Source organism: Medicago sativa, chromosome 4 (assembly GCF_051527215.1).
Source record: "Medicago sativa cultivar Bolivia chromosome 4, Bolivia_mono, whole genome shotgun sequence".
Taxonomy (NCBI): domain Eukaryota; kingdom Viridiplantae; phylum Streptophyta; class Magnoliopsida; order Fabales; family Fabaceae; genus Medicago; species Medicago sativa.
This window is the reverse complement of record NC_140752.1, coordinates 48,717,421-48,739,690: the sequence shown is the minus strand read 5'-3', so window position 1 is coordinate 48,739,690 and position 22,270 is coordinate 48,717,421. Positions and strand designations below refer to the sequence as shown.

The following is a 22,270-nucleotide window of genomic DNA, read 5'->3' as shown; positions in this document are numbered from 1 at the left end:
TAATTGGGCCTAACACTTGATTAGTCCAATGGACCAAATCAAGTTTATTACCCAACACAATCCATCTTAACAATAGTTAATTTTGATTTTGTTCCATCAAACAATTGTCTTTTAACTTTTAAGAGTCAAACGGAATCAACTGGAAGAACATGGTTACCTCATGAGTACCAGCATAACTATTTGGTTACAAACACTGATGGCCAGAAGTTTCCTGGTTGAGATCAGCCTTATTATTAACACTTTGGTTTTCCATTTGTGACTCCAGATCCATTTGTTAAGATTAGCCTTATTATCATTAACACTTGCCTTACCTTTGAACATTTATTATCTTTCCGAATTTTTATTGAAAATTCTGACGATGAGAAGAAATCATTTTTTTTTGCCTTATTTATCGATTAATATTACTTGCTAATTACAAATACAATATTATGAGATCCATTTCAATGAATTTCTACAATTTCTAGTCATTGTACAATTCTTGGTTCCCAACACGATTGCTAGTTTCTACACAACCTAATGTCTAATAGCTCATTGGAGGGACAATGAAAGCTACAATGTGTTTACTAATGGAATTTTCAAGTCTTCTTTTCCTATGAGGTTTGAAGGAGGGTATTGGAGAAATACTTTTTGTATATCAAAAAGTTGCAACCTCTTCCAAATATAATTTGCTAGACCAAAATACTGGGAAACCTCTTCCAAATATCATTTGCTAGAACGAAATACTAGGTATGGTTAAGGGTGGGAGTATGAACAGGTTCCATGTTGGTACCGCTCCCGTTTCCAAAAGTCCAAATATTTTTCTACTAGATGGGGCCATGAAATAGGAAGGTTAGTCGATATTGTTGTAGAAATTATGTCTTCAGTTAAGCTTGACACTATATGATTTGTAGAGCATCGACGTGGCAAAGGATTGACATTGTTTTGAGGCCACATCCCATGGATGTTGAACCTGCTTGGTTTATGAACACATTTATTGATTTTGCCTGCGGTAAGAAAGTGGCCACTGCATTACCATGAAGAAAATAATCATTTTGAGCAGCATAGCATAATGATAAGGATAAAAAAAATAAAAAGCATAAACACAATTTTGGCCCTCTAACTTTGCAGTAGTTGCGATTTTGGCTCCCTATTAAAAAAAACTAACATTCGAACCCCTTTTTGCCTCGTAGTTGATTCCTTGTTTGATTGTGATTTTATTACTTTTCTTTTGTCACTTTCCTGTCAAAATGGCATTCACAAAAATATCTACTTCTCTCAAAAAATAAAAAGTATCTACTAGTGCTAACAAAATAAAGAATAACAGCGGTTAGAGGAAATCTTACTGCTGAAGAGTTGGTTTGTTGAGTTTCCTTCAGAATATGAGCTTTGAGTTCCTCTTCATTATCTAAACTGGCTCTTTTTCTGGACATTTTTCTGCATTAAAATGAGTGTTAGGTTAGCAAAATGACCATCAAAAGAAATACATGTGAGTTAGCATTTAACAATAGAATAATTTTTAGTTAGACACAAAGTTTACTCTTCACATTATGAGATGAAAAATAAGTAAAAAGGGTAGTCCGGTGCATTAAAACTCCCGCATACATAGGGTCCGGAGGGTTCCATCATTTGATGTTTTGTTCACAATCTTACTGTAATATCCCACTTTTATGATACAAAGAATTACTTGTTAACGATAGATTAAACGCGGTTAAGACTAAGGGTAAAATGGTAATTTCTCATGGAGGGACTATTTAAGGATTTTTGGCTCAATAATTTCATACTTCTCACCATTTTCTCTCTCTAGGGTAAAGATTCAATTCTTCTCTCCCTTCTCTCTAGGAAAAAAATCGGTTCCCTCCTTCTCTCACTCTACGCAATCTTTGATTTTCATCTTTCCTCATGAAATTAAAGACAAAGATGGCTAGGGTTTATGGTGTTGGTTAGGGAAGTGATGAAGAAATCTTCTCTTTTCCCCTCTATTCATAATCTTTGCTCAATCTTCTTCTTAATCCTTCAAGAAACAAGAATCTAAGTTAGATTAGGGTTGGAACTTGTTGGTGTCAAGTGGGAAGCAAGTTTCACCAACATCCCTCTTTCAACTAGGGTTTGAACTTAGGGTTTGTTGTCAAGAACTTGGAGTTGTGTGCATATTCTCAGGATAAACCAAGGTGAGTTCTAGGGTAGTTCCGTTCCATGGGATGAGTGTTAAAGCTTGCAAGAAAACTATATATTTTTCTAGGGTTAATGTATATGAAAGTTACCCCTTTTATGCCATGCATCTTTATACTTGTGAATACTTGCATAATAGTTGTTTTACAGGTTCTATATGACTTCTAGTACTATGGTATGCCTTGGGATGCCTTGCTTTGAGGTTTTTGGGTGCAAAATGTCATTTTTTCATGTTCTGAACTGACATAACTCGCCAAGGCGAGCTATTACTCGCCACGGCGAGCTAGAAGTGCGAATGGGGGGTTCCACTCGCCCCCAACTCGCCTAGGCGGGTAACTACTCGCCTCCCACACCATTTTACTCGCCATGGCGAGCAGACAATGAGGGAGACTCCTTGTTTTGCTCGTCATGGGTGGGTTGGGCATTTCGCGGGCGGTTTTCTTAGAACAAATCTTGAAACGGTAACCCCTCAATTCAAGACACCAAGGCATAGTTTCCAAAATAATGTTTCTTGAATGTTAAGCAAGTATTCATTATGCATAAATGAGCATGGCATACGAGGGAGTTTATTAGATAAGTTGAATGGGCATTATGTAATAGTGTAGGAGAGAAATGGAACTAGAGCCTCGACGTAGATGTTGAGAACTAGGGTGTAGATCAAGATTAACTATGTTAAGGGTAATGAATGTCTTTTATGCTTATGAACTTATATGTATTACCCTAAGGATCGATCAAGGATCCGAGTTAAAGGAATTTAACTCAAGTGGTTATAGATTAATCATTCATGTATGCATAAGATTATGACTAATACAAGATGTAGGTGTTCGTGTCTCTCGCTATCCACGTTAGGGGGATACGAGAGGTTCTCGACCTAAGGGGAACGGTTCAAGCCGCAAGGGACCCGCACGACACCGAGGGAGTCCGATGTACGTACATCGGTCATGTATGGGAGTGTACTCGGGGTTACTCCACCCGGGACTCTCTGTAAAATGAACCAAGATTATGTTTGATTGTTCAACCCTAACATAATGATATAAAGAATGTATTCATGCATGATTATGATATGATGATAGATATGAGCAAGTTATTAAGGATTGCCAAGGACGATCCTAGGTTACCCCCATTCGTCCGGTATAGGTTGTGCCATGATTTAATTTATGTTTAGGCTTCGATACATTTAATGTATCTTAGTAAAGCGGTTCTAGGAACCCTTAACCGCCATGGCATGTATGTTCTTAGCAAGCCTATAACAAATAGGAAAGACCTAAGACGGATATAGCATGCACGACCGTCGAAGGTACAAGTCCACACACGTATAATCAACCGCCAGGTTGTAAAGTAGACACGTGATAACCATAGGTTATCCCCGAGGTTATCACTAGCCTAGGGCTAGAAAGAACTCACTGAGACATTATGTCTCACCCAATTCCTTATTTGTTCAGGTTCACAGGTTGCGCAAGGAAAAGGTAAAGAAAAAGTCTTGGATTGATCGTGACTTCATGAAGTCGCTTTGTTGTGAATTAGAGATGTATATGTTATATTATAAGATGTGTTTTTATGGGTTTTGTATTTACCCTATGTATGTTTAACATTTGGTGTAACAATGTAACATAGAAGCTTTGGATGGTGTTGTAACCGAACTTCCGACTTGATGACGTGTCTTGTATTTGTATAATTAATGTATCCAATATCAGTTTAACGCTTATTTGATTATTCTAGACACTTTCAAATTTAGGCGTTACAATTTGGTATCAGAGCAGGTCTTTCCAGATCGTGCCTTGGGTCATTAATAATACAATTCAAGTAGTCGTTCTTTTTGGTGTGTAAGATATTTGTCCTCATTGTTATATTGGTTAAAATTGATCACTTTGACTTAAATATGACTGTTAGAGCGAAAATGTCTGGAGCCCGAAGGGGACGAGGCCGGCCAAGAGGTAATCCGTATGTGGAGGAGAATGTAAATCCTGATGCTCAGATGTGGGCACAGTTGATGCAACAAAACCAACAGATGATGCATATGATGCAGCAGCAGATACAGCAGAACGCTCAGACTCAGCAGCAGTGGGCTGCGAATATGCAGCAAGGTCCGGGTGTTTGTCATCAGCCCCTTCCACCACCTCCAGTTGTGGGAAATCCGACCTTTCGAGAATTTAACCGGAACCATCCCCCGGAGTTCGATGGTAGTGGTGAGCCACCTGAAGCTAAGAGGTGGATCAAACAGATGGAAAAGATTTTTCTGATGGTTCATTGCACCAAGGAAGATAAAGTGGTTTTTGCAACGAATCAATTCCGAGGTGCAGCGCTTGATTGGTGGGAAACTGCTCGGCGTAGAATGGAGAATAATGGGTTGGAGTTGAACTGGGAGAATTTCAAGCAAGTGATGAAGGAGAAGTACCTTCCTTTGTCATACAAGGTCAGGAAGGAGCAAGAATTTCTCCATCTGAGGCAAGGTCATATGTCGGTGACAGATTTTACGAAAAAGTTTGAGGAATTATCTTATTACTCTACTCACAATGAGTATGCGGGTAATGAGATGTGGAAGGTCAATCAATATAAGGATGCTTTGAGGGGAGAACTCTATGATGTAGTGAGTCAGCAAAGGGTAACAGATTATGATGAGTTGGTGCATAACAGCTTGGAGGCTGAAAGAGGTTTTGACAAGGCAGCTAGAGAAGGTTCTGGGGCAGGTGGAAGAAACCGAGGTAACTTTGTTGACAAGTATCATGAGAAGCTGAAACCCAAGGGTTCTCCAACTAGAGGAAAGTACACAGGTCCGCCTAAAGCTTATCCAACTTGCAGGAAGTGTGGCAAGGCTCATCAAGGAGAATGTAGATCAGGTTCTAATAATTGTTTTGCATGCGGTCAGTCGGGGCACTATGTGGTTGATTGTCCAAACAGAGGAAACAAGGGCAAGGGTTTGAGTACTACAATGAGTAAAGGTAGAGTGTATTCCCTTGATGGTAAGAAGGCGCAGGCAAATGAAGACTTGATTAGTGGTACATGTTTTCTTGGTCAGAATCCTGTTAATGTTTTATTTGATTGTGGTGCATCATGTTCTTTCATTTCATTTCAATGTGTTGAAGCTCTTCAATTGTCTACTTCATTATTAAATCCCCCTATGAAGGTAACCACAGCCACTGACGGAAGTATTGTCGCGAGTTATGTTTGTGAAAATTGTCCCATCACCGTATCTAGTAAGACGTACTATATAGATTTAGTATGTCTTCCGATGAAGCAACTTGATGTTATTTTGGGTATGGATTGGTTGTCAGCCAATCATGTGTATATTGGGTGTGCAGAAAGGACTATTTACATGCCAACTAGTAATACGGTGCAAGGTGTAGCGTTGTCAGAACTGATTAAGCACACGTATCAGATGGCTCAGTTTATTTGTGCACAAAATAAAGGTTTTTATGTAATGCTCACGGTGACTCCAGAATCAGACTTAAGCCCCAATGATATTCCAATAGTTAGTGAGTATTTGGATGTTTTTCCACCCGATATTACTAGTTTGCCACCGGAAAGGGAAATTGAGTTTTCAATTGATTTGATTCCGGGAGCCGAACCTGTGTCGGTAGCACCTTATAGAATGTCTCCTTTGGAACTTAAGGAACTGAAATCGCAATTAAAAGATCTTATTCAGAAGCATTTCATTAGACCTAGTGTGTCTCCATGGGGTGCACCGGTATTGCTGGTCAAGAAGAAAGATGGCAGCATGAGGCTGTGTATTGATTACCGTCGGCTTAATAAGGTAACTATCAAGAACAAGTATCCTTTGCCAAGGATTGATGATCTCCTTGATCAAATTAAGTGAGCGTGTGTGTTCTCGAAAATTGATCTTAGGTCGGGTTATCATCAGATACGCATCAAATCCTCTGATGTGTCCAAGACGGCTTTCAGAACTCGTTACGGACACTATGAATTCCTGGTTATGCCTTTTGGAGTATCCAACGCACCAGCAGTCTTCATGGATTATATGAACCGGATTTTCCAACCTTATCTAGATCAGTTTGTTATTATTTTCATTGATGACATTTTGATTTATTCTAAGAATCCACAAGATCATGCTCAGCATCTAAGAATAGTGTTGGATATCCTTCGGGAGAAGCAATTGTTTGCAAAGTTCAGTAAGTGCGAATTTTGGTTATCTGAAGTCAAATTTCTGGGCCACGTTATTTCTCAGGGTGGTGTAGCCGTTGATCAATCGAAGGTTGAGGCTGTTCAAAATTGGGCAAGGCCGAAGAATGTTTCAGAAGTTAGGAGCTTTTTGGGGTTAGCAGGTTATTACCGACGTTTCATCATGAAGTTTTCTCAAATCGCTTTGCCTTTAACTCGACTCACGAGGAAAGAGGTACCTTTCGAGTGGGACGAGGAATGTGAAAAGAGTTTTAGAACCCTGAAAAAGAAATTGACTCAAGCCCCTGTTTTGATTATTCTGGATCCAGAAAAGAAATATGTGGTATTTTGTGATGCATCGTCTAAGGGACTCGGAGGAGTGCTTATGCAAGAAAACAATGTAGTAGCTTATGCATCTAGACAACTCAAGACGCATGAAGCAAATTATCCCGCTCATGATTTGGAGTTGGCTGCTATAATCTTCGTTTTGAAGATATGGAGGCATCACCTTTATGGAATGCACTTTGAATTGTTTAGTGATCACAAGAGTCTGAAATATTTATTTGATCAGAGGGATTTGAATATGAGGCAGAGGCGTTGGATGGAGTATCTTAAGGACTTCGACTTTGATTTGAAATATCATCCAGGAAAGGCCAATGTTGTAGCGGATGCTTTGAGTCTTAAGGCCTTAATTCAAGCCGAAGTTATGATGCACACTTGTAAGATGTATGAAAAGGTTCGTGATCTTAACCTTGGAGTTACTGATGTCGGTGATGGTATTTGTTTGTATAATTTGGAAGTCTCGTGTGACTTGCGATCAAGAATCGTACAAGCACAAAATGATGATTTGGAACTTCGGAAACGAAGTGGTTACCCAGAATTCTCTATGGCTGCAGATGGAGCAATTTTGTATGAAGGAAGATTATGTGTTCCAAATGATCAAGAGCTTAGAAGATTGATTTTGGAAGAAGCTCATAAAAGCAGTTTTTCAATTCACCCTGGTACAACTAAGATGTATCAAGATTTAAAGAAGGAGTATTGGTGGCCCGGCATGAAAAAGGATATTGCTGAATTTGTAGCACGGTGTGTTGTATGTCAGCAAGTCAAGATAGAGCATCAGAGACCAGCTGGTATGTTGCAACCATTAGAGATTCCTCAATGGAAATGGGAGCACATTACCATGGATTTTGTAGGAGGTTTACCCCGTACTCAAAGAGGTCATGATTCAATTTGGGTAATAGTAGATAGGCTAACCAAATCAGCTCATTTCTTACCGGTAAGGTCTACCTACAAGACATCACAATATGCAGATTTGTTTATTTCCGAGATTGTCAAGCTACACGGTGTTCCTGTGAGTATTATATCAGATAGGGATCCAATCTTCACTTCGCATTTTTGGAGGGCTTTTAATAAAGCCTTAGGTACTAAATTGAAACTAAGCACGTCACATCATCCGCAAACCGATGGTCAATCAGAAGGGACTATCCAAACCTTAGAAGATATGTTACGTGCTTGTGTTTTGGAAAATGGAGGAAGTTGGAACCATCATCTACCTTTGATAGAATTTTCCTACAACAATAGCTATCATGCAAGTATTGGAATGGCACCATATGAAGCTTTGTATGGTAGGAAGTGTAGGACCCCTTTGTGTTGGGCTGAGGTTGGAGACAAGAGCATCCTTGGACCGGAGATCATTCAATAAACGACTTTGAAGATTAAGTCAATTCAAGAGAAAATGAAGATAGCTCAAAGTCGTCAGAAAAGCTATGCGGATCAGAGGCGGAGACCTTTGGAGTTTAATGAAGGTGATCATGTGTTTCTAAGAGTTACGCCTAAGCTGGGTTTGAGAGGTGTTTTTAGAACCAAGAAATTAAGTCCTAGATATGTGGGACCGTTTTTGGTACTCAAGCGTATCGGACCAGTAGCTTATCAGTTGGCCTTACCTCCAGCTATGTCGGGTTTGCATGATGTATTCCATGTGTCACAGCTGAAGAAGTATGTCCCGGATCTCTTTCAACCAGTTGAATTAGACTCTATAGAGTTAAGATCAGATTTGACATTTCAGCCGGAACCATAGGGTATAGTAGATCGTGACGTCAAATCTCTCAGGAACAAAGAGATTCCCAAAGTCAAGGTTGTATGGAAAGGATCTCCAGATGGTGAAGCAACATGGGAACTTGAATCAGAGATGTGGAGTCAGTATCCGCATTTGTTTTCAGGTAAATTTCAAATTTCGAGGACGAAATTTTTTAAGGGGGTAGAATGTAATATCCCACTTTTATGATACGAAGAATTACTTGTTAACGATAGATTAAACGCGGTTAAGACTAAGGGTAAAATGGTAATTTCTCATGGAGGGACTATTTAAGGATTTTTGGCTCAATAATTTCATACTTCTCACCATTTTCTCTCTCTAGGGTAAAGATTCAATTCTTCTCTCCCTTCTCCCTAGGAAAAAAATCGGTTCCCTCCTTCTCTCACTCTACACAATCTTTGATTTTCATCTTTCCTCATGAAATTAAAGACAAAGATGGCTATGGTTTATGGTGTTGGTTAGGGAAATGATGAAGAAATCTTCTCTTTTCCCCTCTATTCATAATCTTTGCTCAATCTTTGTAACACCCATACTAGACGTATCTAGAAAGTCTAGCGTGTGCGTTAATTCAGTACTGGATACATCAAAAATTTACAACAATAAAACTTCGAATGAATAATCTTATACAACAAATGCGTTTGTACAACATAAATACAACTCAAATTTTCATAAATGTACTATATGCAATCCTTGAAGTATCTATACATCCTGCAGCGGTACAAACGAACACTTGTCGCATCATCCATTCAGCTACTAGCTTGCTAATCCAACCTGACATCTGAAACAAAAATGGATTGGGATGAGACATAATGTCTCAGTGAGTTCCCCTAAATCCTAGGCTATAGGTAACCTCAGGGGAAACCTACGGTCACCACGTGTCTACTTTACAACCTGACGGTTGATTATACGTGTGTGGGGACTTGCATACTAGACGGTCGTGCAAACTAGGGCCGTCATAGTCTCACCTTAACTTGTTATAGGCTTCACTTCCTATACGTGTCATGGCGGCCGAGGGAACCTAGGACCGCATTGCCAAGATTACGCTCTACGTATCGAGGCCTAAACATAACATAATCATGACACGATTCTAAACCGGACGATTAGGGGAAACCTAAGATCGTCATCGGTATCAGGTTCATATAATTCTCTTTACATAACTTATACTTGTCTTAAAGCATCTAATGCTCTTGTCCTTAACATGGTCTTGCATGAATCATACTACATGCCATAACATAATCATAAGGAACATAATCGTATTCATATCATGCATAAACGTATCTAAGTTCGTTCATTAGGTTAGCGTTGAACAAACAATTATTATCTTGATTCATTTTACGGATAGTCCCGGGTGGAGTAACCCCGAGATCAATCCCATACATGACCGATGTACGTACATCGGACTCCCTCGGTGTCGTGCGGGTCCCTTGAGGCTTAAACCGTTCCCCTTAGGTCGAGAACCTCCCGTATCCCCCTGGCGTGGATAACAAGAGACACGAGCACCTACGTCTTGCTTATTTCAGTGACATGCGGGTCCCTTACGGCTTGAATCGTTCCCCTTAGATCGAGAACCTCTTGTATCCCCCTGATGTGGATAGCAAGAGACATGCCACCTACTTATGATAATCATAGTCTTGTCGTACGTATACTTAAACATAATCATACTTGCTTGCTTATTACCTCGGACCCTTGAGTCGATCCGGTTAGCGGTAATCTTATACTTGTACATACTTAGTCTTAGTGGAGAGATTAGCTAATCAATCCATGGCTTAACATACTCGCAATCTTATTCTTATTCATGTGCGAAGATATGCATTTCGCGTATGAAAATTCTAGGGATTCTTGCTAACTTGCTAGTTCTTGACAACTATGTCAAGGCTCTAGTTTTCCCCTTGCTTATGGATTATCTTGCTACCCCAGTTCGTATCGTACATACATGTCATCCTCTCATATACCAAGCATCACTAAACATGTTTAATACTTGCTTCATTCATAAGAAAACTCTTTTAGAAATTCATCATATAGGACATTGGTTTGAGGGGTTTGTTTTTATGAAAGATTACACGGGTAACACCAGCTCGAAAGATGACAACAGGGCCTGAGGCGAGCAAGTTGTACTCTGTTGCACAAACTCACTCGCGAGGCGAGTAGCACCACTCGCCATGGCGAGTTGCTTTTCTCGCGAGGCGAGCTCAGGGCGAGCAACACCCCCCACTCGACTTTCATACACGCCGTGGCGACCAGCTTGCTCGCGAGGCGAGTTATGACAGTCCAGCACCTGCATAATTGGTGTTTTTGACCCAAAAACCTCAAAACCAACCATCCATATGCATAACATGACACTAGAGGCCATAGAAAACTTGTAAAACATATATATAGCAAGTGTAAAACATGTTTAGCATGCATGGCATAAAAAGGGGTAATCAATTCATTCATAAACCCTAGAATTGTCATATTATCCTACAAGACATAAACATAAACCCAAAGGGTAGGATAGCTACCTATGGAACTCACCTAGCATAATCTTGAAGCATTAACAAGCTCCAAGCTTCTAAGCCCAATATCAACCCTAATTTGCTTCTCTTGCAATCTTAGCTTATGCCATTCAATCTTGTTGTTGTCTTGAACTGTAGGACACCATAATCCTTGCTTTATCATAAAGAACCACAACTTGCATCATCTTAGTACTCACCAAGAACCAAACCCTAACCTTAGCTTTCTTTCATGAGAGGAGAAGAGAAGAGATCAAACATAATACAAACTTCCTTAAGTTCAATAGGTTCATGAGGAAACATGATCTAAAGCTTGCCAAGGGAGGAGAAAGGATTTGAGAAGATTGATGGAGATGAAGAGAAGAGAGTGGCGTGAGGGAAAAGAAGAGAGAAGGAGAAGAAAATATTTTCCCAACCAAGAGAGAGAAAAGGATAAGGGAAATGAGATATTTTCCCACACAAAACATATAAATATTCCTTTCCATGTGATATTACCATATTACCCTTGCCTTAAGCGTGTTTAGTACAACTCTGATACTTTATCCGTATTATACTGACATGTCATAAAATATTAACCATTAACTTACTCTCCATAAATTAAATTCATCTGACACAGTCGACTGGTAATATCTCGATACTGCCAGGCGGGATGTTACATTCTACCCCCCTTAAAAAAAATTTCGTCCTCGAAATTTAGAGATCACCTACCGATCATCATGACAAAAACTTACCATCTATGGTCTGAGCCATACATATTTGAAACACCATTTCTCAAGAAGTTCATCGTTACTTTCGTCTCGTCTTGTTTCTTGATTCACATACATAAGCATATAGCTTTCTTGATCTTAATATCACTTAAAAATTGGAGTTATCACATCACATCATGATTTGGAACTTACCTTGCTACACAAAGACTTATTGTCTCGGACTCATAACTTACCCGCTTAACATAAACCATTCATAACAGTATCTCATCATAAACATGAACACTCAGAATTTGCCTTTTAACTGGAATCCTACCAGAAACCAGGTTTGCCCTGCAGTGCTTACTTGCAACCTTAAAACATCGTTTCATGCATACATGATCTTTCCTACCGCACTTTGCGAATTATGCCTCTTACATACATTACTCATATAGACAATTCCACGAATCTCTTTCCGAGTCTTAAGAAATCTTCTGTTCTCATTAAAAACTTATTGCATCTTATTGCACCCGAATTAAAGGGTAACTCATATAGCTTGACATAGATAAGCGAAATCAACTAGCCACTTTATCTGACACTCTAATAACCAACGTTGTGGTTAACATGTTCTTGAAACTTCCTAGCAAATTTACTTGCACATACATCATACATTCTTAACATATCTCAGTGTATCCCGTAGGATATTGACTTCATACGAACATTGTCGTTTCCATAATATGCGCATACTTTCAAGTGCCACTTCTTGTTAAATGATAACGATACGTGTTCTAAAATCTTTCTTAAATTTTTTTTTTTTTAAACTTTGGTATTCGGGTTCTTGGAACGAATATACACATGGCTAGAAAGATTTTATCATTCCCAAAACTGAATCTGTAATGGTACTACAGAACCTCCGGACGAGTTTCTATATTTTGAAAAAGATTTAACAACTCGCCCCAAACTTGTCCACGACAAGTTGGTCCTGAAGCTTGTATATCTTAAGAGAGTTTACTTACGACGTATCTCATCAGTTTCGAAAATGTATAATTCCATGAGTTTAAAATAAGCATCGTTCCCAAGTTCCTTAATACCAATCTTAACTTTTAAAAATTATAAAATCATAACTTAACATGTCTTAACAAGTATCGTTTTCAATTAACAAGTATTGCATACGAGAGTATGATCCTCATTGCACAAAATCGAGAGCTACATCTCCTTTCATGATAACATGCTTAACTCCGAAGGTGGATTCTTATCTTCTTAACTGATATACGTAGCTCAGACACGTATTACGACATAACGTAGACCATAGATGATCCTTCGCCCACTTGACGGTAACTTGTTCCTCTTCTTTAGGAACACATAACTTGATTCTCCACATAATTTCATTCAGTTATCACCTGAGCGTTAATACCTTTTTTCGAAACCGGTCATCATACTCTATGTTTCAATCATTACTTGGATCACAAGAGGAAACCTTCTGAACCTAACATGTTTTCCTATATCGTCATTCATGCTTACTTATCACATCGAGAACTCCTCGCTTGTCTTGTGATGCATCTTGCTAAACTTGAATTACCAACCGAACATTCTTCATGAAAATCCATACATACTAAAATTCCATGCTTCGTGATTAACGATTAGCTTCCATGGCGCTACTCTGATTCCCACCGGTTGGTTTAAACCATTACTCTAATCCGTTAGAGCGATTGAGACTTCATATTCCTTACACTTGTCTTTACTACTGCCTTGTAAGAACAAAACTCGTGATGACTTATCTTATGCTCATAATACTTGACTTGGGGGTAAACCTTACATTCTTGCTAGTTGGATTTCCGGCTGGGGTATACATGTCATACTTGAACACATCTTTCTTGAACATCTAACCTTGTACCTTCGCATTCTCGCATACTATATTTTGCTTAATCATACCAATGCTTGCTCGTGGATTTTTCTTTTAAAGGAAAACTTCGTAATCTAACGCACGGGTCATTGACGTTGATGATTTTCTACTTTATAATTATATCGGGTTTAGGCTCCGGTCGTTACTCTATAATTATAGAACGAGTTGATAACACATACGTGCCACCAATCCTAGACTCTAATAAGTCTAGCCCGCTCTACGAGTGTCGTAGCAAACCGGTTCCTAGAAATCTCTTGTGAATTTCCAAAATGTCAACTTCAATCACCCATACGCGTAATTCTTTTCTAAAATTCTTTTAAACTTTATAACTCAACATCATATCGAGCCTTAACAAGTTAATTAAGCAAAACATAGGTTCGAGAAATACGTCATAATTCCACACAATCCGTGAACCATGTGAATTCCTATAACTTTGCACCGCTTAAAACTTCTTCTTCATACCTTGTACATAAACATCCGTGACTTTCCTTCTAAATACCGGAACTTCTATATTCTTGATCTTGGCTCGTTCTTGACTCTTAACACATTAACTTCCAAAGCTACCTTAAACCGTACCGATTTCATTGATGGTTGCCCATGCCTATTCCTTGGAAATCTTATGATATGATATGCATTCGTTACTTGACGTCATAAAAAATTTTCTTTACATAAAAGTTTATTGTGAAGACATCTCGCCAATAGTCATTGCAAACCATAGGAACGAAATGGTAGTTTTCATAAAAACGGAAAGTTTCGTCCCAGGCTTGCTATTGGTGAGCTTCTCCAACTCTATTTTTCAGCAACATTCCTTGCATGAAATTCTTATTCTCAAGTATCCAATGCACATCATTTATTCCTATCATCGTGAAATATTTTATAACATATGCATGGCAATCCTCAACCTTTTTCGATACAGTTCTTGGCACGTCGGAAATCAACGCCTTAATCCTGATAACATAAATCTTTCTCTTGAATCCTTAACTTCATTCACATATTGCTATTCCTAAGAGCCTGCTGACTCCGTCAACACATATCGACTTCTCACTATCTTGTAACCTTGTACTAACATTCCAGAATATCATAAACCCGTCCCAACAACAACTCTTACCGAATCTTTCGGTCATGATTATATATATCCAACTTCGCCACTTACGGGTACATGAAGTATTGCTAACATCTTACCCGACATGGTTGGAACGTTCCTTCTTAACGTGTCTTACATTCCCGGAGGATTCACACTTCTACTTGATTAGTTCACCGGCCACCTTTTGGCACGATCAAACTTCTTCATCACATACTTCGTTCCTCCTGGGTCCTATTCAGCTCTCAGGTACCTATTCCAATCGTTGAATGCTAAATTGAGTTGATCAGGCTCAACTAACAACAACAACTAGAACGTTTACCTGGAACCCAATGGTCCCACTTCCTTAGTTGTAATTTAATGACCCAAGGCACGGTCTGAATCGACCTGCTCTGATACCAAATGTAACACCCATACTAGACGTATCTAGCAAGTCTAGCGTGTGCGTTAATTCAGTACTGGATACATCAAAAATTTACAACAATAAAACTTCGAATGAATAATCTTATACAACAAATGCGTTTGTACAACATAAATACAACTCAACTTTTCATAAATGTACTATATGCAATCCTTGAAGTATCCATACATCCTGCATCGGTACAAACAAACACTTGTCGCATCATCCATTCGGCTACTAGCTTGCTAATCCAACCTGACATCTGAAACAAAAAAGGATTGGGATGAGACATAACGTCTCAGTGAGTTCCCCTAAATCCTAGGCTATAGGTAACCTCAGGGGAAACCTACGGTCACCACGTGTCTACTTTACAACCTGACGGTTGATTATACGTGTGTGGGGACTTGCATACTAGACGGTCGTGCAAACTAGGGCCGTCATAGTCTCACCTTAACTTGTTATAGGCTTCACTTCCTATACGTGTCATGGCGGCCGAGGGAACCTAGGACCGCATTGCCAAGATTACGCTCTACGTATCGAGGCCTAAACATAACATAATCATGACACGATTCTAAACCGGACGATTAGGGGAAACCTAAGATCGTCATCGGTATCATGTTCATATAATGCTCTTTACATAACTTATACTTGTCCTAAAGCATCTAATGCTCTTGTCCTTAACATGGTCTTGCATGAATCATACTACATGCCATAACATAATCATAAGGAACATAATCGTATTCATATCATGCATAAACGTATCTAAGTTCGTTCATTAGGTTAGCGTTGAACAAACAATTATTATCTTGATTCATTTTACGGATAGTCCCGGGTGGAGTAACCCCGAGATCAATCCCATACATGACCGATGTACGTACATCGGACTCCCTCGGTGTCGTGCGGGTCCCTTGCGGCTTAAACCGTTCCCCTTAGGTCGAGAACCTCCCGTATCCCCCTGGCGTGGATAACAAGAGACACGAGCACCTACGTCTTGCTTATTTCAGTGACATGCGGGTCCCTTACGGCTTGAATCGTTCCCCTTAGATCGAGAACCTCTTGTATCCCCCTGATGTGGATAGCAAGAGACATGCCACCTACTTATGATAATCATAGTCTTGTCGTACGTATACTTAAACATAATCATACTTGCTTGCTTATTACCTCGGACCCTTGAGTCGATCCGGTTAGCGGTAATCTTATACTTGTACATACTTAGTCTTAGTGGAGAGATTAGCTAATCAATCCATGGCTTAACATACTTGCAATCTTATTCTTATTCATGTACGAAGATATGCATTTCGCGTATGAACATTCTAGGGATTCTTGCTAACTTGCTAGTTCTTGACAACTATGTCAAGGCTCTAGTTTTCCCCTTGCTTATGGATTATCTTGCTACCCCAGTTCGTATCGTACATACATGTCATCCTCTCATATACCAAGCATCACTAAACATGTTTAATACTTGCTTCATTCATAAGAAAACTCTTTTAGAAATTCATCATATAGGACATTGGTTTGAGGGGTTTGTTTTTATGAAAGATTGCACGGGTAACACCAGCTCGAAAGATGACAACAGGGCCTGAGGCGAGCAAGTTGTACTCTGTTGCACAAACTCACTCGCGAGGCGAGTAGCACCACTCGCCATGGCGAGTTGCTTTGCTCGCGAGGCGAGCTCAAGGCGAGCAACACCCCCCACTCGACTTTCATACACGCCGTGGCGACCAGCTTGCTCGCGAGGCGAGTTATGACAGTCATGCACCTGCATAATTGGTGTTTTTGACCCAAAAACCTCAAAACCAACCATCCATATGCATAACATGACACTAGAGGCCATAGAAAACTTGTAAAACATATATATAGCAAGTGTAAAACATGTTTAGCATGCATGGCATAAAAAGGGGTAATCAATTCATTCATAAACCCTAGAATTGTCATATTATCCTACAAGACATAAACATAAACCCAAAGGGTAGGATAGCTACCTATGGAACTCACCTAGCATAATCTTGAAGCATTAACAAGCTCCAAGCTTCCAAGCCCAATATCAACCCTAATTTGCTTCTCTTGCAATCTTAGCTTATGCCATTCAATCTTGTTGTTTTCTTGAACTCTAGGACACCATAATCCTTGCTTTATCATAAAGAACCACAACTTGCATCATCTTAGTACTCACCAAGAACCAAACCCTAACCTTAGCTTTCTTTCATGAGAGGAGAAGAGAAGAGATCAAACATAATACAAACTTCCTTAAGTTCAATAGGTTCATGAGGAAACATGATCTAAAGCTTGCCATGGGAGGAGAAAGGATTTGAGAAGATTGATGGAGATGAAGAGAAGAGAGTGGCGTGAGGGAAAGGAAGAGAGAAGGAGAAGAAAATATTTTCCCAACCAAGAGAGAGAAAAGGATAAGGGAAATGAGATATTTTCCCAGACAAAACATATAAATATTCCTTTCCATGTGATATTACCATATTACCCTTGCCTTAAGCGTGTTTAGTACAACTCTGATACTTTATCCGTATTATACTGACATGTCATAAAATATTAACCATTAACTTACTCTCCATAAATTAAATTCATCTGACACAGTCGACTGGTAATATCTCGATACTGCCAGGTGGGATGTTACAATCTTCTTCTTAATCCTTCAAGAAACAAGAATCTAAGTTAGATTAGGGTTGGAACTTGTTGGTGTCAAGTGGGAAGCAAGTTTCACCAACATCCCTCTTTCAACTAGGGTTTGAGCTTAGGGTTTGTTGTCAAGAACTTGGAGTTGTGTGCATATTCTCAGGATAAACCAAGGTGAGTTCTAGGGTAGTTCCGTTCCATGGGATGAGTGTTAAAGCTTGCAAGAAAACTATATATTTTTCTAGGGTTAATGTATAGGAAAGTTACCCCTTTTATGCCATGCATCTTTATACTTGTGAATACTTGCATAATAGTTGTTTTACAGGTTCTATATGACATCTAGTACTATGGTATGCCTTGGGATGCCTTGCTTTGAGGTTTTTGGGTGCAAAATGTCATTTTTTCATGTTCTGAACTGACATAACTCGCCAAGGCAAGCTATTACTCGCCACGGCGAGCTAGAAGTGCGAATGGGGGGTTCCACTCGCCCCCAACTCGCCTAGGCGAGTAACTACTCGCCTCCCACACCATTTTACTCGCCATGGCGAGCAGACAATGGGGGAGACTCCTTGTTTTGCTCGTCATGGGTGGGTTGGGCATTTTGCGGGCGGTTTTCTTAGAACAAATCTTGAAACGGTAACCCCTCAATTCAAGACACCAAGGCATAGTTTCCAAAAGAATGTTTCTTGAATGTTAAGCAAGTATTCATTATGCATAAATGAGCATGGCATACGAGGGAGTTTATTAGATAAGTTGAATGGGCATTATGTAATAGTGTAGGAGAGAAATGGAACTAGAGCCTCGACGTAGATGTTGAGAACTAGGGTGTAGATCAAGATTAATTATGTTAAGGGTAATGAATGTCTTTTATGCTTATGAACTTATATGTATTACCCTAAGGATCGATCAAGGATCCGAGTTAAAGGAATTTAACTCAAGTGGTTATAGATTAATCATTCATGTATGCATAAGATTATGACTAATACAAGATGTAGGTGTTCGTGTCTCTCGCTATCCACGTTAGGGGGATATGAGAGGTTCTCGACCTAAGGGGAACGGTTCAAGCCGCAAGGGACCCGCACGACACCGAGGGAGTCCGATGTACGTACATCGGTCATGTATGGGAGTGTACTCGGGGTTACTTCACCCGGGACTCTCCGTAAAATGAACCAAGATTATGTTTGATTGTTCAACCCTAACATAATGATATAAAGAATGTATTCATGCATGATTATGATATGATGATAGATATGAGCAAGTTATTAAGGATTGCCAAGGACGATCCTAGGTTACCCCCATTCGTCCGGTATAGGTTGTGCCATGATTTAATTCATGTTTAGGCTTCGATACATTTAGTGTATCTTAGTAAAGCGGTTCTAGGAACCCTTAACCACGATGGCATGTATGTTGTTAGCAAGCCTATAACAAATAGGAAAGACCTAAGACGGATATAGCATGCACGACCGTCAAAGGTACAAGTCCACACACGTATAATCAACCGCCAGGTTGTAAAGTAGACACGTGATAACCATAGGTTATCCCCGAGGTTATCACTAGCCTAGGGCTAGAAAGAACTCACTGAGACATTATGTCTCACCCAATTCCTTATTTGTTCAGGTTCACAGGTTGCGCAAGGAAAAGGTAAAGAAAAAGTCTTGGATTGATCGTGACTTCATGAAGTCGCTTTGTTGTGAATTAGAGATGTATATGTTATATTATAAGATGTGTTTTTATGGGTTTTGTATTTACCCTATGTATGTTTAACCTTTGGTGTAACAATGTAACATAGAAGCTGCAGATGGTGTTGTAACCGAACTTCCGACTTGATGACGTGTCTTGTATTTGTATAATTAATGTATCCAATATCAGTTTAACGCTTATTTGATTATTCTAGACACTTTCAAATTTAGGCGTTACACTTACCCTATTTTTAGGCAAAAAGCTATTTCTAGGGCACAAACCATGAACTTTTGATCAGGTGATAACAATTTTACCGTTTCATAACGCTCCCCCGCATGAAATGAAAATAAGTAATAAGTAATTATTTTCCAAGGATTGTCTTTTTCATAACAAATTCTAAAGAAACTAATAAGTAATTATTGAAAAGTTTTCACTCTAAAACATTTTCCGAATAATGTATGAATATTTTTAGGTTTCAAACACACACCCTTCAAAGGTTTTGGTGATTTTTTTGTTGAAAAAAAAAAGGTTTGGGGGATTTTTGTTCACACTTACAAAAATCAAGTGAAAATATAGAGACCTTACCTAATTAATCAAGGAAATTACACTCGTTGTATTTAAAAAAGATCTACCATGGAGGAGCAAACACAACACATAGTAGACAATGAAGAAGTATCAGATTAGATCTTGAACATTTACAATGACACTGCATAAGTTGGAAATAGCAGATCAAGATTAGGCAGAGATTATAGTATCACATAAGAATAAAATTATAAAATTAATAAAATTAAAATGGATAGTGAAATGAAGTTAAAATGCATACTCTGAAAGTGCCGAAATAACAATGTAAGGAATAGCGCAGAGCTTTGGTCTGTAATGGGATATATATAATAAAATTCACACTTTTTTCTTTCAGGAATAATGTCGGTGTCTAAAAATGGGAAATAAATTAATCCAATCTTTATCTTTATATAATACAAAAGGATACATCTATAAGCAATAGTACACGTGGCGTCTTCATATTCTCCATCTCATTTAATGTTTTTTCATCAACCAATCAAAATGGATCTTTACTCATTCGTTTTCTATTAGCCAATCAAAATGAATCATATGACTCATTTATTTTTCATCAACCAATCAAAGTTGATTATGACATATTCTCTCCTATATATATAGACAATTTGATTTTCATTATTTTCATCTACCTCTTTCCTCCATAAAAAAATCATTGCTTTCCAACACATTCTCTTTTATTTATTTATTTATTTCTTATTTTTTATTGTTTTATTGTTTAATTTATTTAACATTTCTTATTCTCATGTTACTTTATATTGTGATTTCTTATTTTGTTGTTTTCTTATTCATATTCTCTCTTTTCAATTTTTTTTGTGTTTATAAGTTTTTTTGTTTTTGACCGGATCTTTAGTTTGGACATGGAAGTCAATCAAGAGAAAAGAAGAAATGCATCACATATCAATCGAAAAATATATCGAGGATTTCTATAACCCTTTTGTTTTATTTTAATCTCTCGATACTCGCAACCTTTTCTATCTATTTATTTTTTTCTGTTTAACTTCTCTTATATTTCTTATGTTTTTATTTTACTTTCGATAATTTGCTCTTTTATATTTTACTTTGGTGATTATATTTGATTTTTCTCTATTTATCCTACTTTATACTTGAGATGGAAACACAAGAAGAAATGCATCTCATTTTCACAAAACAGGTTGAATTGATAACTTTGGAGTGACATCTTTCAAATGATCTTTTTTTGAGAGGAAAATGATATTTTTCTGTATATGTCAAAAAAGAAAATCGTTTTTATGGCATCTTTAATTAATTTTTTTCGGTAAAAACTTCATTTTTCTTTAACTAAAAGGGAGCGATATCCTAAAATTTTAAGTGCATTTTAAAAAATAATAAACCCAGTAATCATTTATGTTTTATTTCTTTATCCAAATTAAATATATAAATGAATTCATACAATTATTAAAATTAATATCATAATTAAAGATTATTAAATTATTATGTTTTTTTAGAGAAAAATATTAATTGTTTTATTCAAATCCATATTTTTGTATTCAATGCATTCATTCTATTATTAAAACTAATAATCACAAATGCTTTAAAACCGACTTCAAATTTAACTCTTTCCATAATCTTCGCTTCATCCATCATTTTTTTAAAAAAACAATTCTTTCACAACACTTCTACAAACTTGAAAAATTAAATTGATTGATTTTGAAATTGTAATTACTATAATTTAATAAAATGAAAATCAGGTATTTTGGCTCAAGTCGTTTATTAACTCCATCAAATAAATAATTTTTTGAGAGAATCTGAATATTAGTTACTTCGCGGTTGAAATTTGAATTAGTAAAGTTCATTTCTCCTAGGAATTGTAGGGTTAACACACACAATAAAAATATCAAGACACATAAATATTGTTTGTGAGTCTCAACATTTTCACGTCATTCAGAATTCAACTTCTTAGCATATTTTTTTTCATCACTCGAATTTCAAAAATTGATTCAATTTATGATATCAATCCACTAAATGTTGTGGATATCCATGTATTTTGTCCAAATACACATATTCGCCCTATGATAATTTCAAGTTCTAACGGTTTATGGCATGGACATCATAGATCTACCCAAGAGAAACTTAGATAATGTAATCTTTTTTTTGGTGGAGAATGTCCATTTGTTGGTTTTTTTTTCATCTATAATATATGTTATGTTTGGTTTCATATATATTCTATTGAAATTTTGCCTTTAGATTGTTGGTTAGTCCTGTTTGAATATTCTATTGAATTTTTGCCTTTAGAAACTTTGATTTATTGTGCTATTTCCTTTTGGTTGCCATTGTAACACTAAGATCAATTATTTTTATATCTATGATCTATTGTTTAATTTATTCATGTTTTGATGTGTATATATGTTTGTAATCATTTTATATATAATCAATTCATTTCTTAGACATATAATTCATAGGTACCTAAATTAGAGTGATTTTATTTGCCAATATACGGCCAATGTGACTCGGTG

At 37.8% G+C, this 22,270-nt stretch overlaps 1 long non-coding RNA gene across 1 annotated transcript; it reads right to left on the bottom strand.

Moving 5' to 3' along the window:
• Positions 1 to 359: 359 nt before the first annotated feature.
• On the bottom strand, positions 360 to 19,959 carry LOC146929494 (uncharacterized). Its single transcript, XR_015006059.1, has 3 exons — positions 19,809 to 19,959; positions 1,323 to 1,413; positions 360 to 1,218 (listed from the first exon to the last, which is right to left on the bottom strand). It is a non-coding gene; the product is annotated as an uncharacterized LOC146929494 (long non-coding RNA).
• Positions 19,960 to 22,270: the final 2,311 nt, after the last annotated feature.